Source organism: Camelus bactrianus, chromosome 6 (assembly GCF_048773025.1).
Source record: "Camelus bactrianus isolate YW-2024 breed Bactrian camel chromosome 6, ASM4877302v1, whole genome shotgun sequence".
Classification (NCBI taxonomy): Eukaryota; Metazoa; Chordata; class Mammalia; order Artiodactyla; family Camelidae; genus Camelus; species Camelus bactrianus.
In genome coordinates, this window is record NC_133544.1 from 61,074,717 (window position 1) to 61,091,972 (window position 17,256).

The 17,256-nt window shown below is 38.1% G+C and overlaps 1 long non-coding RNA gene across 1 annotated transcript; it reads right to left on the reverse strand.

Moving 5' to 3' along the window:
• Positions 1-1,229: 1,229 nt before the first annotated feature.
• LOC105075264 (uncharacterized) lies at positions 1,230-16,902 on the reverse strand. The gene is made up of 3 exons (XR_006727687.2): positions 16,788-16,902; positions 14,133-14,208; positions 1,230-4,022 (listed from the first exon to the last, which is right to left on the reverse strand). It is a non-coding gene; the product is annotated as an uncharacterized LOC105075264 (long non-coding RNA).
• Between the last annotated feature and the right edge of the window lie 354 nt (positions 16,903-17,256).

A 17,256-nucleotide genomic window follows, 5' to 3' on the forward strand; every position in this document is an offset into this window, starting at 1 on the left:
TATAGCACAGGGAACTATATTGAGTATTTTGCAGTAATCTATAATGGAAAAGAATATATATATCACTTTGCTGTACACCTGAAACTAACACAACATTGTAAACAACTATACTTCAATTAAAAAATAAATTAAATTTTTAAAAAAATCTTCTGATCTTAAATCCCCCCTCAAGCTAATGCTTCACTTCTTTTCATCTGTTTATGGCAAGACTCCTCAGAAGAATCATCTGCATGGGCTGTCTCCAGTTAGTCTTCCTTTATCTTCTATTGAATCTGAATGAATGTCTACCTCTCCACCTGTTATGCTCTGATCATATTTACCAATTTATCCCATGATGCTAAATCCAGTAGTTAACTCTCAGACCCTGTATTAAATCACCTCTCAGTAGCACTTGACAGAGTTGATCATTCCTTTTTCTTTGAAATACTTTTGTCACATGGTTTTAAGATGCCACCACGTTCTTTGGAACTTTCTATTTCACAAACATATTCCTCAATTTCCCACTAAACTTTGTAGGCTCTGGAGCCCAGACCTCAGGGCTCTTTATGATTTACCTATACTCATCTGTAAGATAGACTCTTCCAAAATTTATCTCTTCACCTTGGACTTGCAGCTGAACTCCAGATTTATATATCCAGCTGCTTATTAAACATCACCACCTGAATGTCTAATAAGCATCTCAGCTTTATGGGCCCCAAACTAAATGTCTTTTCTTCATCTCCAACCTATAGTCTTCTCCATCTTAGTAAATAGTAAACATATCCCCTTGGCTCAGGTAAAAACTTTGGGAGTTATTATTGACTTCACTCTTTGTCACATACCTTATATCCATTCCCCCAGCAAATCCTGTTGGCTTTATGTTCAGAATATGTCCATATTCCAACAGATCACAACCACCACAGTGCTACCCACAGTGCATGGCAGCATCAGTGCTCTCGCCATGACTGAAATGGTCTAATTACTTACTTCACCATTTCTACTCTCACACTCCCACTCCATGCACTGTACAGCTGCTAAAGTGATTCTTTTAGAACTTAGGTCATGTTCCCCTCCTCTGCTCAAGCACTAATGATCTGCCCTTTATGTCAGAGTAAGAGCCAGAGTCCTTACAATCACCTCAGACTTCCTCATGGCTTTTTTCATTACACACATTCAGTTTTTTTCAGATATCAGCTCCATGATGAAGCCTTTGCTGACCACTCAATTTAAAATTGTAAAACAACTCCCAAGCCCTAGAACTACCCATTTCCCCTCAATCTTTATCATTTTTCTAAAGAACTTATCACATCATTGTATACCATATATCTTATCTATTTAGTTTTTATTGTCTGTCTTTCCTAATATAAAGTGAACTCCCTAAGCAGGGCTTTTTCCTTTTTCTCTTTTGTTTCATGTAATAATCTTAGCGTCTAGAACAGTACCTGGCACTTAACATTTGTTGAAAGAATGAAAAAAATGAGGCTTTTATAGAAGTTGAACAATATATTGAGTTTTTAGAAGTACCTTTATAATTAAAGTATTACAAGCTGTAAAGTATTATATAGTCTTTTCAACTTAAGGCTAGATGCATGAATATCGTATTTTTGTTCATGTTCCTAGGTGTCCATTTATTGTTAACCAAATTAAAGCATTGGGGTCTACTTAAGTAGTGATGCTGAAAAAGGCATATGAGTGTATGTGCGTGTTTGTGTATGTGTGTGTTCTTCCTTTACCACTCCTGCTCACAACGTATCACTGCTTTATTTCAAGATTCCTAATGGCTCCAAACTTACACACACACATACACACACCACACACTTTCCAGAATTAGGTGCATCTACCTGTCTAATATAGTTCACATCACTTCTCACCAAGGACCTGCCATTTCTGCAACTCTTGTCTCTGAGAGCACCTTGCTCTGTTTACATCCAGGCCATCACCTATGAATTTCCCTCACCTTGAATGCGCTGACATTTCCTGTCTATCTTAGAAAATGCTCACTGTTACCTTTAACAGATGTTCCCAATACTGACTTGCCTCTTCTCCCTATACTTATAGGCATGATTGTTTATATCATTCATGTAACATTTATCCTAACCTGCCTTCTAATTGATGTATATGTGTCATATGGCTCCATTGTCCTTCTAAAACATACACGTGGAAAAAGTTAATCTAAGTGAATCAAACTGCCTGTCTTCTTTGAGTTTATACCCTTACTGCTAAGCACTAATGGAGATAAACTCATTACCTAGCAGATTAGTGCTGCTCTAAATTTGTGATATCCAACTTCAACTGGGCTGCCATTGATTTCCTAATTAGTTCTCACTCCCATTTCTTTGCAACAGATATTTCCAACCTTCTCCATTCTCCTTAAACCTCTGTTCCTGCCAGTTTGCTTCTCACCCCTCAGCATATGTCCTAGCCTCCTACTTAAAGGAGAAAATAGAAGCCTACTAACGACTCTCTCAACTTTATGCAACCAGAGCAGCTTATTTGCACCCACACTTATCCTTTCCTCCTCTCTCTTCTTTCGGCGTATGAATTAACTGTCTGATGCTAATCTCCCCACCTGTGCCCTTGATCTCTTTCTTTCTCACCTTTTCAGCATTCTCACTCTACGAATTGAGGAGGATTCCTTCTCCTGTGTCTTCAACTCTACCATTATTTTTGGCTTCCTTTCCATCAGTACCAAACATGCTTGCCTAAGTTTAAAACAACCTCTTCTTAATATCATATTATTCTCTAGCCACCACCTTCTTTTCCTCTTTCTTTCATAGATACAGACCTAAAGTGTTGACCATCCTTGTGGTTACTCTTTTCATCTCACTCATTCCTCAGTCTACTGTATTCTAGCTTCTGCGCTGACCACAACAGAGACCATAACTCTACATCTAGGATGAAGTCTTAATTTGTAGCATCGTTAATAAAATAAGGAAAGCTGCCTTTTCATCCCCAGCTCTAGTCATGCCTTCCTCAGTGTTCCCATGCCCATGCTCTCCCCCTCCCCCAAAACTATGCACCACAGCTTCTTAAGTCTTAGAATATGTAATGATCTCTCCTTCTCTGACCTTCAGAATTTCTGGTCTTGTGACTTTGGCTGATTGGTTAGCATTTGAATATCCTCCAGGTCTCACTTGAGATACTACTTTATTCAGAAAATGTCTCTGACCATGGTCTTCCCCAAGTCTGTTAAGGTGGTCTGTGTATGTTGTCCCATAGCAAGTCCTTACTTCCTGTCACATTGTAATTGCTCATTTAATTGTCTACATCCACCACTAGATCGCGTTTCATTATGGCATACAGCCACATCTCCTTGTTTATCATTAGTTCCTTGGTTTTCTACAACAGAGTTTGTAGTATACACACTATAGTATCAGTCACTGTGAGATATATATATCTATATAGATATATAGAGATAGATTGATAGATATAAATTTCAACAATAAACGTTGTATGTTTTCCCATTTGCAAACACGTTAGGGTTTGTGAGGCAACAGATGCAAACACAGGGTTACATTATCACTGTAAATCATCACATTTGCTTAACATTTTGGAATTCTAGACAATCATTTCCATAGCTGTCTTTAACTAAACATGTTTTTCCAATAATATAGCCAAATTTCAATATAATATGCATGTAATACAGATATTGGCTATATGCCAGTGTCCAAGACTTAGTCCTTGATCCTTACCCTTTCTTGACCATCATTCTTTTGATAATTTTAATGAATCTTGTGAAGTATTCTAATAGTTATGTATTGCTCTGTAACCAGTCACCCCCGAAGTTGTTGGTATAAAACAACAGCAGTTTCTTATCTTTCATGGTTTACGGGTTTACTGGATGGTTCCTCTCCTGGTGACACTTGGCTCACTCATGCCACTGCATTCAACTGGAAGGTAGGCTGGAAGGTCCAAGATGCCCTCACACGCAGGTTCGGTGGTTGGTTCTGGCTGTCAGCAGGGTTGCCTTGGTTCTCCTTGTTGTCTCACGTTGTCCTACAGGTCAGATGGGCTTCCTTACATTGCAGTTTCAGGGCAGTGCTCTAAGGGAGTGAAAGGAAAGCTAAAAGACCTGTATAGACTTAGCCTCAGCGGTCATATCATCCCTTCTGCCACAGTTTATTGGTCAAAGTAAGTCACAAAATCAATGCACAAATAGGAGATGGAAAAATAGATTTCACTTTTTAATGGAAGGAGAACAAAGTCATATTACAGAGGTACAAGCAAACTGGGACAGGATGATGCTGTGTCTCTCCACAGGAAAAAAAAAAACAATCTATATGATAATGACTCTCAAAATTTCATATTCTGCCCACACATCTTTATCAGGATTAGACTTGTATATTTGACTGCCAACCTAACATCTACATGGACATCTAAAATGAGCATGTCCAAAACTGAACCCCTTATCCTTCCTACTCTGAAAACTGCTCCACTTAACATCTTCTATGTCCCAGTTAATGGCAAATCCATCCTTCTAGCTGCTCTAGCAAGCTTTTGATATCACCTTTGTCTTTATCATCTATCTTCCAAATTGGGATACATTTGGAAGAGAAAACTAAAGTGAAAAATAATTGAAATGATATAATTTTTGAAATATGTATTTTTCAACAATTTGACCTTATTGTGGATTTCAAAAATATTTTATTCAAAAGTCCTTTCAAAAATAACATTCTTCTAAAATAAAATTTACATGTATTCTTATATTTTAAGAAATAGAAAATAGTAATTTTTGAACTGCTGATACATTCAATGCATTCTTTTCTTTACACTATATTTTTAAATGAGAAAAATACTGTAAGTGTCAAGGTATCTAGGAAGCTCATAGAAAATTCTGCTAAAAGGAGGATATTTCAGTTCTGATTTTTTTTATTAACGTACATATATATAGTTCATTTCAAATATGCCATAAGTTGGGTTTTTTTTTTGCCTCCATTGGGATGACCTTTCTTTGATAACTATTTTTACAGTAAAAAATTTGTCAGATAATTTTCTCTACATATGATTTCTTTGAGTGTTTCATCATTTCGATGCTCCAAAACCATAGGACTTTGCAACTTTATTCCATTGGTTCAAAATGAACATGTATCCAATTAAAAATGGGAGCTCTATGAAAAGAATCTTTCCATACTTGGGATATTGCAAAGTGAAATTATCAAATTTCAAAATGAAATCATGTATATCATTTGACCTGTCATCACCTATATTTTCCTGTTGTCTCTTTTTTTTTTTATAGAAATACATTTGTAAGCCTTTCTATTTTCAGGCTTAATTTTAATAATTAACTATAATCTATTAAAATCTTTGGTAGCTAGAGTTTTGTTTTGTTTTCTTTTAGGCTTTTTCACCCCTAAGTACTTCAATTAAAGATTTCTGATTTCAATGGAAATTAACCAACATTTAAAGGACTAACTCAGAAAAAGTTCACTGTCACGTAGAACACAGTAGTAACTCAAAGGATCGGATTTGGGATACACTGCCTTGCTAAAGTTGTTTTTTTTTAATTAAACATCAGCTTTATAGCTGTTTTTCTGCGTGTGTGTACAATACTATTTATAAATTTTGACAACTTCCATTTTCATTTTTAAAATATCACCACAAATTTAGACTTAGCTTTGAATTATGCATGTCCCACAACCAATTCCAGTTTATTTCTACTACACAGAGACCTTAATTATTAAGAACATCGTTCTTTTCATTATGACTGTGGTACTATATCCCCCAAAATTTGCGTTCAAATTTTCACTACAAAACAAATAATTTTACCTTTATTGTTACAGTCACCCAAGTGGCATTTGAAGTAATGTTAGAAATTTCACTGGCAAAGGAGTGAAACTTTAAAAGCTTTAATTTGAACTGGATGAATAAAGTAATCAAACCATTAGTGACTTAACTGATTTTCTATCTGAAGAATCTAACAAAACTTACATAGCACCAGCATCACTTAATTATTCATGAAGCTCTTCAACTGTTGGACCACAAGAAACTTGAAATGGAAGATGAACAAAAGTAATTTAAAATAATGAGCAATGATGGAAAAGTCATTCTTCATTTAGTAACTTATAAACCCACATTTGGCAGGTCCAACTATAAAATAATTTGGGGGGAACTATCTTCTTTAAAATCTAAAATCACTGATGCTTCTTCATCAGATTTGTGTGTTCTGCTCTTCATGTGACCTGTGGTATCATTAATACCACCATGGAAGATGGCAAATATCAACAAGAGTTTGTGAAGTTTGCATATTTATCATCAACTTTCTCGTGGAATGAAAACTCAGTGCTTTTTGTTGTTATTAGACATCAATTTACTGTTTCATAGTTTAGCAAAACCAAAAACGTTTGTTGCAAACTATTATAGAAATATTACAAGATAATAAAACAATTTTAGATTTATGCCATATGATGTATGACATATACTAATATAAAATATCATGGTAGCAAGAGTGCTCAGATTCTTTTCTATACAGGACTAGTCTATTTCTAATTTCCCCTTGTATTTCATAAGCCACTGTGACCATCAACCCCACTGTCTGGTGATCTAGTGGCATTGTGTATCTCACAGGCCCAGCAGACACAACTGCCGAGTACACCAAGTGGTCAGCAGGAATGACAGTGCTGAGTGGTCCATCCACTAGACAGCACTAGTTACTGCTGTAAGGGAGCACACTTCATTTTTTCAGAGGAGCAGAGTCTTCTCTTCACCCCACACCAAATCCATTACTACATCCTGTTTTCTCTACCTTCAAAATATATTGAGAATCTTAACATATCTGCAGCCTCCTTGGCTACTTCTCTGGTTCGAGTAACCATCCTATCTCACTTGGATTCCTGTGATAGCCTCTTAATTGGTGTCCATGCTCTACCTTGTCACTCAGCAGTCTATGTTGAACACAACAGCCAACTGATACTTTTAAAATTTAAGTTAGCACCCTTCCTTCCTCTATTAGAAACCTTGCAGTGGCTCCCTTGTTAGCTCAAAGGAGTAGCCAGAATCCTTATTTGGCTCCAAAACCTCACTCTATCTGGCCCCATTACCCCTCTGAACTCTCTTCCTAATTCTGTCCCCCTTTATTACTTGCCTGAACCATGGAAGACTCTTTGACAGTCCCCAAATACTCTATGCATCTTCTCACCTGAGGGCCTCTCCTCTAGCTGGTACTTCTATCTTGAATGCTCCTTTATCATATATCCTCTTGGCAAAATTCCCTAACTTTATCCCAGAATGCAAATTAAAATCTCATCTCCCCAGTGAAGTTTACCTGAGCACCCTATTTAAAACTGCTATCTGAACACACCCGTATCTTACTACTGACCCTCTGTGCTCTGGTCGACTTTTTCCCTTTATTCTACAATATTTATCAGGTTCTATATACTGTGTTAATTGTAGTACTGGTCAGCTTAGCCTGTCATACTTCTGTGATACTATGGTGACTGAAGACCTCAATGACTTACAACAACAGTGTTTTATTTGCAGTGTCTTTCCTTCTGAATATTCCATGCTGAATTGCCTTTCTCCTGGTAGAGAGAAGAGACAGCAGAAGCTTCTGCTTAGAAATAATGCCCATCACTCCCACTGACGTTTCACTAGCTAAAACAAGTAATATGGTCAAGCCTGAGGTCAAAAATGTAGAAAATAAAATCCTCCACAGAAAGGGGCTTCATACTAGTTAATGTTTATTATTTATTGTGTGTTCTCCCACTAGTACCTCAAGGGCCCTTTATCTGTTGTGTTTGTTTTGTTTTTTTCCTAGTAAATATTAAGTACCTAGTACAGAGTTTGGCACATAGTGGCTATGAAGTGAAGTTTTATTGAATGAATGAATGAGCACAAATACACTGTTTATTATATGGTTTTGCTTTTAGAGTTGCCATGGCTAAGGTGAATGCTGTCTGTCTTACTTAAAAAAAAAGATTATAGGCTTATCTAGTAATTAATTTATTGTTGACATTTCATAGTTAACTTAACATCCTGTAGTGGAGGATAATGAATAACGTTCCAGTGATCAGGGGATAAGAGTGCATAGCTGGTTCTGTAGCGTTGTCACTAGTTTATCGCCCTTGGAAATGTTTCCTTTGTTAACAGAATCCATATAGCAATGTGCTTAACCCAAAGGAATGTGTCATGATTAGTTTAGGCCAATAATGTCACTACTTTTCTTTTCTTAACCCTTGTAGAAATTGTTCTGGGATGACTTCCTTAAGAGGGAGTTTGCCAAGGGCATCTGGGAATTCATTTCCTCCCTAATAAAAGAGATATTTGTATACCAAGAATGTCTTTTTTAGTTCTCCTCTCTGTATCTTCCATCTTGGATTCTACTGGGTGAAGATGACATGCCTAGAACTAGGGCAGCCAGTACATAACCACAAGGTGACAGACATGAGAATGAAAGCAAACACACAGAGAATGAAGGATTAGGACAATGAAAAAGCCAATCCTTTTACCACATTGTTGAGCTTCCAAAACAACCCTGTATTTGCCAGCCTACAGAATTCTTGTAAGTAAACAATGTATACACTTGAGCAGTGGTTCAAAACACTGTAATTTAAGTGTTTTGTTCTGGCAGCTGAATGCATCCTGAGACAGATCAGTTGGGTGTAAAAAAATCATAAACAAATATCACATCTCAAATCACAGCAATATGGTTTAAGAATGCCTGAAATAAATAAGGAATACAAATTAAAAGCATAATTTTGGGATATTACCCATATATTTGATATGGTCAAAATGCTAGAATGTAAACTGAATATAAATGGAGAAAAACTTCAGAAAATAATTAACTTGATTTTGACTTACCTTGACTCAGAGAAGCAGTTTGAAAGTTTTTTAGTTGTCAATCAGCTGTTTTAAAATCACATAGATTCAGTCATAATTTGAAACATTCTACTCATAGTTTATCACCATTTTAATGTGAAAATAACAAACACATAGTAATTATTTTACTATTTACCTAGCATACAAGCCTGACCTTGAAAGGGTCTAGTTCTAATTTGGAGGTAAATATGGTTTTATAATTTTACAGGCAATGGAACAGATCTTTGAAAGCATCTGACAATCAGTATGAGACTTTCGGTATTAGTGTATCACCTGTGAAAAATGGAGGTTTTGCTCCAAATTGAGGATAACATTATGGTTTGTAGGAGATATATGCTATATTTGACCCTATGGGAGGATAAGACAGTGACATGAGCAAGGGAATAAATAGCATTCCTATGGAACTGAAATGTATATTAGTTATGAATTCATTTGTAAATAATAGACAATTCTGTTACCATGGCTTAAACAGGTTTTCTTTTCTCTTGTGAAGCAGGAAGTTAAAGATAGGAAATTCAGGACTGCCATCAGGGTTCAGTGATGCCACCAGAAACTAAAGCTGTTTCCAATCTCCGCTTTTCTATCCTTATTATGCATTTATTAACCCTTATATTTCCTATACTCGGTTGAAGGATGGCATTTTCACCTTATGTTGGCATTCCTGGCCAGCAGAAGGCTGAAGACTAAGCTTCACTAGGTTTTGCTTTTTGACTTGAGGAAGAAACCCCCAAGGGCTTCTCATGATACCTCATTGGCCAGAACTGTGTCACAAGCCAACCTATGGCAGCCAGGCAGTGTGGGAAGTTGAGTATTTTTTACTTTCTAACCTTTAAAGTAGAATAATTCAAGGGTGAAAATAATCACAAATGGGATTTAGAGACTCAGTAAAGAGTGTGGTTATATGGAAAACAGTTTCTTTTGTGGTCTCTCTTCTCTGGAGCTGAGAAAGTACTTACAAATCTTCATAAATATGGAAGGAAGAAGCATCTTTTTCTACCATTCCAGTCCCGTTCTCCCTGCCTGCAATCCATTCTCTTCTTCCATTTCTACTATATGAACATTACTCATCTTCAGGATCAAATACATAATTTTTGGTGTCTCATGCAGACTGAAAGTGTGGGGCTCTGCCCAACAGCTGAAAAATCAGTCTCGCATTCAGATGGGACCATCACCACAGCACATGGTGATGGCTGACCCCCGAAGGGTTTGCAGTTTCTGTGCTGGGACACACTTCATATCTGGATCAGGGGTGGATGGGAAGCCTCTGCTGAGCTGCTACTGAATGTTCCTTTCCTGACTCTTCCAGTTCTTTCTGGCCTCCAGCTGTGCTCTGTGTGTGGTCATAATTCCCTTGCCTGAGGGTCAGCCTCTTGGGTGGTTGCTCTGTGCTTTACACGGTTCTCAGCTTCACTCCAGTGTTGAGCCCTTGGTAGATCCCTGACGCATCATTAACTGCTCCTGTCCTTTGTCTTTAACCACAGCTGGCAGTCTCTCAGTGGTGATCACAATCCTGCTACCCAGTGGTCAGCAGTGAAAGTTTGTCAACTATAGTAGAGCTAAATGTTTGCACAGAGAATTTTCTGAAGGTGCTCACCATGCTCCAGGTCAGTGTTCTTCCTAGGAACTCCATGCCAAGGCTTCAGGGAGGGCTTAAAGTCACATTCAGCATCCCCAATTCTGGAAGGGCTTTAGAGGCAGAACTCACTTTCTCCCTCCTGGTTTTAGACTTAGTTTCTTCTTTAATTCCTATTATAAGCTGGGGCCTGACATTGTCTATTCTCTGTACAGTGTCACATTCAGAGAAATAGCTCAGCCATCAAAAAGTAATTAAAAGCAATCCCACCATTTACTGATATTTCTTGAAGAAGTTCTAAGGGATTTAATGCATAATTCATATCAATATTCTCACACTCTGTCGCTGCCTCCAAAACCTTGGTGTCCACACCTTATAATCTACGTCCTACAGAAACTCTTATAGAAGCACATTTTATTTAGCTCTTGGAATTTTCACTGTTTCCTTCACACTATTAGATTTTTTCTTTTATTTTCCTTTAAGTGTAAGTATAGTTTCTCCTGATCTCCCCACCCTAACAATATTTCTTCTACCCGACAAGATACGTAGAAAAGCCCAGGGACTTCTCTGATAGGCTCAGAATTTCCCTTTAACATTTGGAAATAGAGAAACCTGAAAGGCAGAGAGAGACTTTATTTTGTGGGGAGAGGGGAGGGAGAAGACTGAAACATTTTAATTAAATATCTTTTAAAATTCCTATCTCTCTGAGACTCACTACCCATGCCTGCCTGAACTCCCTTCCCCCAGACAAGGAAAAAATTCATCTCACTGAGTACACGCAGAACTGTGCTTGGGGGCAGAGAGCCAAGATTGGTTTCTGTTTATCATAGGAAAGAGCTCAAGGTACTTAGTTTTAAGCTGCACTGAATCTAGTATCATTCATCTGTTTATGTTCTTTTAAAAAAGCCTTTAAAAATTCAGTGCAGAACAACAACAACAAAAAAGCAAATTGTCCTTTGATTCCGTAATGGCTTTTATTCCCCAGAACTGTGGTGTGCAAATAAAGGAAAGGAAATTATGTTCTGAATTAAACTTTTCTTGCTTCAGCTGGGCTGAGTCACCTTTGACGTTCCATTTTTTGAACAGAACCGGCCGCACATCTAGAGTTATTTTGAAAGATATCACGTACTAACTTGCAAACTTTAGAATGTTCTACTTCAGGCAAATCATCCAAAGGAAAGTAACTGAGCTGAATTTACCCATATATTTCCCTAGGCTTCAGTTCCCTCCCAAATCTTTTGGTATCTATAGTAGCATCCAGAATATTAAAGTACAGTCATTACAGATGCATGCCTCTCTGGTCCTCCTGGATGCACCACAGATGGCAAGATGCAATCAGAGGGGGAAGATAAATGCATTAAACTTCCCCTTGCATATATCCCTTGGTAGGGAGATAAGCAAATGGTAAGCAGTTTTTCAGTAAACAACTTCAGAATGTTTCTTAGGTTTTTAAACAGCCAAGAACACAAGTGAGAGCCTATGGTCCTAATAACAAGTCCGTGATAGATTCAGACAGAATGTTATCTGTAAAGGGTGAGAAGAGAGTGGTATCAAGTGTACATAATCAACATTAAGCAGAGGACCTACAGATTAGTATTCTACATCTCTCTGCTTTTTCCGTAGAGTTTTTTTTTTTTCAAAGAATGCTAGATGTGAAGGCATCCTTAGAGCCCGTACAGTCAGCAGCAATTCTCTGTTTCTTTATGGGAGGGACTTGGGCCATCGTCTGGTGAGAGGACGAAGGCAGCTGGAGCATATGTCTGGAAACCTTGTTCTTTTGCAAGTATGCTAGTTTTATTTGGAGACTGTAAGTATTCAGGGTGCCTAGGAGAGTGCCGATGGTGATTATTTGAGAAGAAGGGGAGCTGGCTGGGACCCTACCACGCCACACCCTCCTTGATGCTATTTCAATAGGGTAGAGTCCAAAAGAGTGGAGTTAGCATTCTGAAATATTTCTGAGAAAGAAACATTCACTTTCAATGGTTAGAAACAAACTTCCAGAGGACACCACGACATCAACTGGACACCTCTGATTTTTTTGGAGGTTTAATGGAGACAGTTTTGTGTATGGCCTGGAGCATGGATTTTAGAGTCAGAGAGACTTGTTTTCAAATCCCAATTCTACCATTTACTTGTTGCTTGACCTTGGGCAAGCCACTATACCTATCTGACTCTCAGATTCTTTATTTGTAAGTGACCTACTGCCTAGGGTTGTGTGGATCAAGATGGCACATGCCTAATTCCTAAGACATTGCTTGGCACCTCCTAGATGCTTGGAAATGGTAGCTAATATTATTAATGTCATCACCAATGTTATTGCTCTGTTGAAACAATATCTGCTCCCCTGTGTTGCCCCTCTGTGTATTATGTACAAAGGGCTAGGGGTGTGCTGAGGAGAAGACCCTGAATCCTGACTGTGGGAAGTAGGGTAGGCTTCATAAAAGAAATGACATATTTTTGCAGGTTCTAAAGGATGAACAGAAGTTTATTAGCTGGGAATTGGGATTTGGGGGTGGAGAATTCCAGATAGAGAGAAAGAACAGTGTGTGTGTAAGGAAAACAGGTTTAGAGTGATTAGTCCTAAGGAACCAGGGCATAGGTGTAAGGAAAGGGAGATGGTTGTGGGGCTGGGATAAGAGAGGAGGAGCAGGATATGAATGTGAATAATAGTCAGAAACCTTGTGAGACTGACAAATTCACACTTACTCTGTGTGTACTGCAGAGCCACTTAGAGGTTTTTAAGCTGGGAAATGTCACAGTAAGATTGGTGTTTTGGAGACAATTCTGGTATGTTATGAAGGGTTTATGCGGGAGAAATACAAGATGAGATGCAGGGACACTAATTAGGAAATTATTGCAATATGGAGGCTTAATTTAGATCAGAGGCAGTGGAAATATAGAGATGAAGGTGTATTTCAGAGACAGAAAGGCAGGATTATGAAGTGAAAATATTTATCCCTCACTGCAGAGTCTCTTTCAGACATTCTAAACAACTGTTGTGAGTTTTCTAGATCTTCCATTTGCCAGCCATTTCCCAGCCCTTTGATTGTTTCAACTTAGAGCTGCTTTGTCTTCACTAGCATACATTTTGTGAGTAATTTGAATCTGTCATTTTCCTGCTTTAAAATGAGGAGCCTAAATTGAAACCCATACTTGAAATGTAGACTCATCAACCCCCACAAACCAGACAGGGTACATCTAGTATTTTATATAAAATGGCATTCTTTTTTAAGTCTTGTCATAATCTTTTGAACTTGTGGTCAGCTAATACTTTCAGATCTTTTTTGCCTCAACAGTTGTTATGCCACCTTTTAGCATTTGATTTGCAAGGTTTCCACTTGTTCACATAATTTGATATTTTGACAGGCTGAGTTAGTTGTGCAGGTGTCTGGGAAAATCCCTGGACAGTTACATTTTAAAATAGCTTCTTTTCCTAAATAAGTGAGAGTAATTTATGAGTAAGCACATCTGTTAAGCTGTTTGGTAAACCGTTGGTGTGAGCTTCTATAGAGTAAGCCACGGTTCAAAACATTATCTTAAATCTGGAGTCCAAGACCGCTAGCTCTGAAATCCCCTTACCCCTACCCTTAGACAAGCTATTTTACAGAAAAGGAATATGGGGGGAAATGGGCAATCTGTCTTAAAAAGATACATTTAGACTTCATTTGATTCATAGATCATCGACAGATTCACCCATCATTTCCCATAAACCAAAACCATCTATCCAAATACAAGGTGGTATAATGATAATTCATGTGAAAAAAACCTGAAGATTTTTGTTGATAAACTCATAATGTGGCCTTGGGCAGATCATCTTCTTAGATGTGCCTTAGTTTCCTCACCTGTAAAATAGGGAAGACAACAATAAAAATAACAATAAAAATAATAACTATCTCATGGAGGTCTTTATGACGATTAATCACGTTTGTGAGATAATTAGAATTCGGCCAGTCTTATAAAAAGTGCTATAAGTAAGTACAGTATAAATACTTGTTAACTAAGTGTCACTCTCTCTCATGACTACCACAAACTGATGCAGCCAACTTTCCCCCCTGCGTTCTCTGTTCTTTAGCTTACCCTCAGTTGAATAAGAATATTTGATCATTTATCAAGAAATATTTATTAAGCACCTACTGTATTCCAGACATGGTGTTTAACTTGTGCTTATATAAGATTAAGAAGACATGACCTTTGCTTAAAAGATTTAGAATCCAGTGGTGTTTAGAAATGCTTAAACCACCAGTTACAGCACAGGCCATACGGAAAAATCGGTGACTTACAACCTGTGAAGTTATGATAAGTATTCAAGTCTCTCTACATATTTTCTTTAAAAAATGGGTTCTAGAAGTATGACTGTTGCATGTGGTAAGAGGTTAGGATCTATAATGTGTTTTGTCCTAAAAATAAGTCCTTAAAAATGTAGGCACTATTGGTCTCTTAGAAACAGATGAGAATTCCTGGGTGCAGAGGTGACTAGAATATAATGGGGATAAAATTAGTGCCAAATTAATGTTTGGAAGTAATTATGGTCATATTTCTGCATCATGGAAGTTATCTCTGCTAGACTGTTTTAGATATTGTCATCTCAAACCTTTTTTACAATGAGATAATAAACCGATAGCATAACCTTATTCACCTTTAACTGTGCATATTTGACACACAGATCAATAAAACACCTTTTCCTATGTGTGCCTTCCAGCACCCCACACATAAACCAGAGGTCAAGTGGCATTGTGAAAACATTGATCTTTCACTACCCTTCTGTGGTCATTTAAAGCATTTACAATCATTCTTCACTGACAATACTATTATGAGTCAATTCACCTTGCAGTAACCTATACTTAACTAGGCTGACAACTGAAATGGTCAGACAAGCTGTATAGCATTCTTTCCTGCCTATAGCCAAAGTCTAATTGTACTTTTTGAAAAACACAACGGAAGATGAAGCTGGTATGGTAAGGCTGTATCCAATCACTGTCCCAGTTTAGAGGAACTTAAATGGGTTCTATTTAATACCACTCTCTTCCTTTCATCACCCATCCTTCCCTTGGAATTACAGGTATTCTGGAACATTGCAGGATTAAATTGCAGTGATAAATTGAACAGGGCCAAGTCAAGTCTACAGGCATAGAAGGGCACCACATCCTTTGAGACTTCATTGAGAGCACTGGGGACTTCCCAGGAAGACCAGTGCTCTCCTGCAGCAGATGGGAAGGCAGCCCAGTTGAAAACGTGGCTTCAGGCTTTGAATGGATCTCACTTGAATGAAGGCTAGATGTTCTGCGAATTATGATGTGGTGTCCACGGAGCTTTTGAACACACCAAAAATGTCCCTGCTGGAAGTAACCTGGTTGAGACATCTCTCATTCTTGTAAGAATCCTGCAGATTCACCACGATTCTAAAAATCCTTATTTTTCTCTCCTTTTCCTCTCAAATGCATCCATTTTTATGCTTTTGAAACAGAAGCATCTAAAGTAATGCATCTAATAGAATTTAAGCCTTTGGAAACACTAGAGACAGATTGGCAGGCTATTTCTGCTTCCTACTCTGGTAAACTCAAGGACACAGACCAGGAACCTACTAACTGCTTGAATGGAGATACTTAAAGGAAAGAAGGGACAGGTTGAGAGGGGCAAAGAATATAAGCAAGATAAAGAAAAATTGGTTAGTATTTCAAACAGCTCTACAGCAGCTCAGTTACCTAGAGAGGCCCCCCACGGTTCATGGACCTTGACTGAAGCTGCAGGGGTTCGATTCCTGTTCTGGCACTTGCTAGCTGAGGTGCTGTCCACAAATGACTTGATCTCGCTAGACCTCAAGGATTCCCACCTGAGCGGATCAGGGTAACAACAGCACTCTTTCTCATGGGTTGTTATATGAGGATTAAGCAAGTAAATACGTGGCACACTTAGAAGCATAAACATAATAAACACTCAAGTGAAATATTAGAACTGGTAGAACTGTTATTATAAGTAAACATGTTTCAAATTCTCATACTTACAAACCTCAGAATATACATTTTACCAATCCTAAAATTGCCCAACTATTAGAAAGGGTTAGACAAGTAATCTTGTTATTATGGTCTCACAAAGGGTGACGACTAAGGCTCTATAAATATGCAGACAAAAGGACCTTTGGGATTGAGCTCAAGCTGTTATGGATGTGAAGACAAAGAAAAACTTCTCGAGTTTAGGGAAGAAGAGAAGAGTCTGGAACGGGATAGAGAAGAGATTTCAAAACTGAGCCAGAATCTCAATTATGTCTTAAATTCAACCACCTTCTAAACGACTTCCATGCTGGCAGGCATTTTTCTGCTTTTGTTTTGTTTATAATTCTATCAGGAGATATTTCCATGAGAACAAATTTCTGGCTATTAATAGGAAATCAGAGGTAAAGCAAGTTTCACTTTGGTGAACTTACCGATTGCGTAAAATGAAAGCAGCCCGTATCTACATCGGCCAGGGCAAAGAGCACTCAGCGAGGAGTCAGGCTTGTTTCTTTCTAAACTGCCTGTCTTGCCCCTTTCAAATCCGCCAGGGCTGAAAAGGAAAAGGGGTGTTCTTTAGCTTCACACAAACTCACAGCCATTTTGATGACAAGAAAGCAGTGTTGCTTCCCAATGCGTCTTTGTTCGAGTGATAGCAGGCCCATTGAAACCTCTGATGGAGCTCATTGAAAATAATAGGCCCCATTATCTTCACTGGCAATGCTGCCATGGGAGCTTCAAACACTGAAATAATGACAGCACATATTGGACGTACAGTAGAAAGGCATAGCGTGATTATGGGCAATTTCTGGCTTTCTTCTGCACACCTCTGTGGATGAGGAGGGGTAGGGCGGGAGAGCACAGAGAAGGGGCATTTCGTCTCTGTGCCCTTTGGGGATGTTT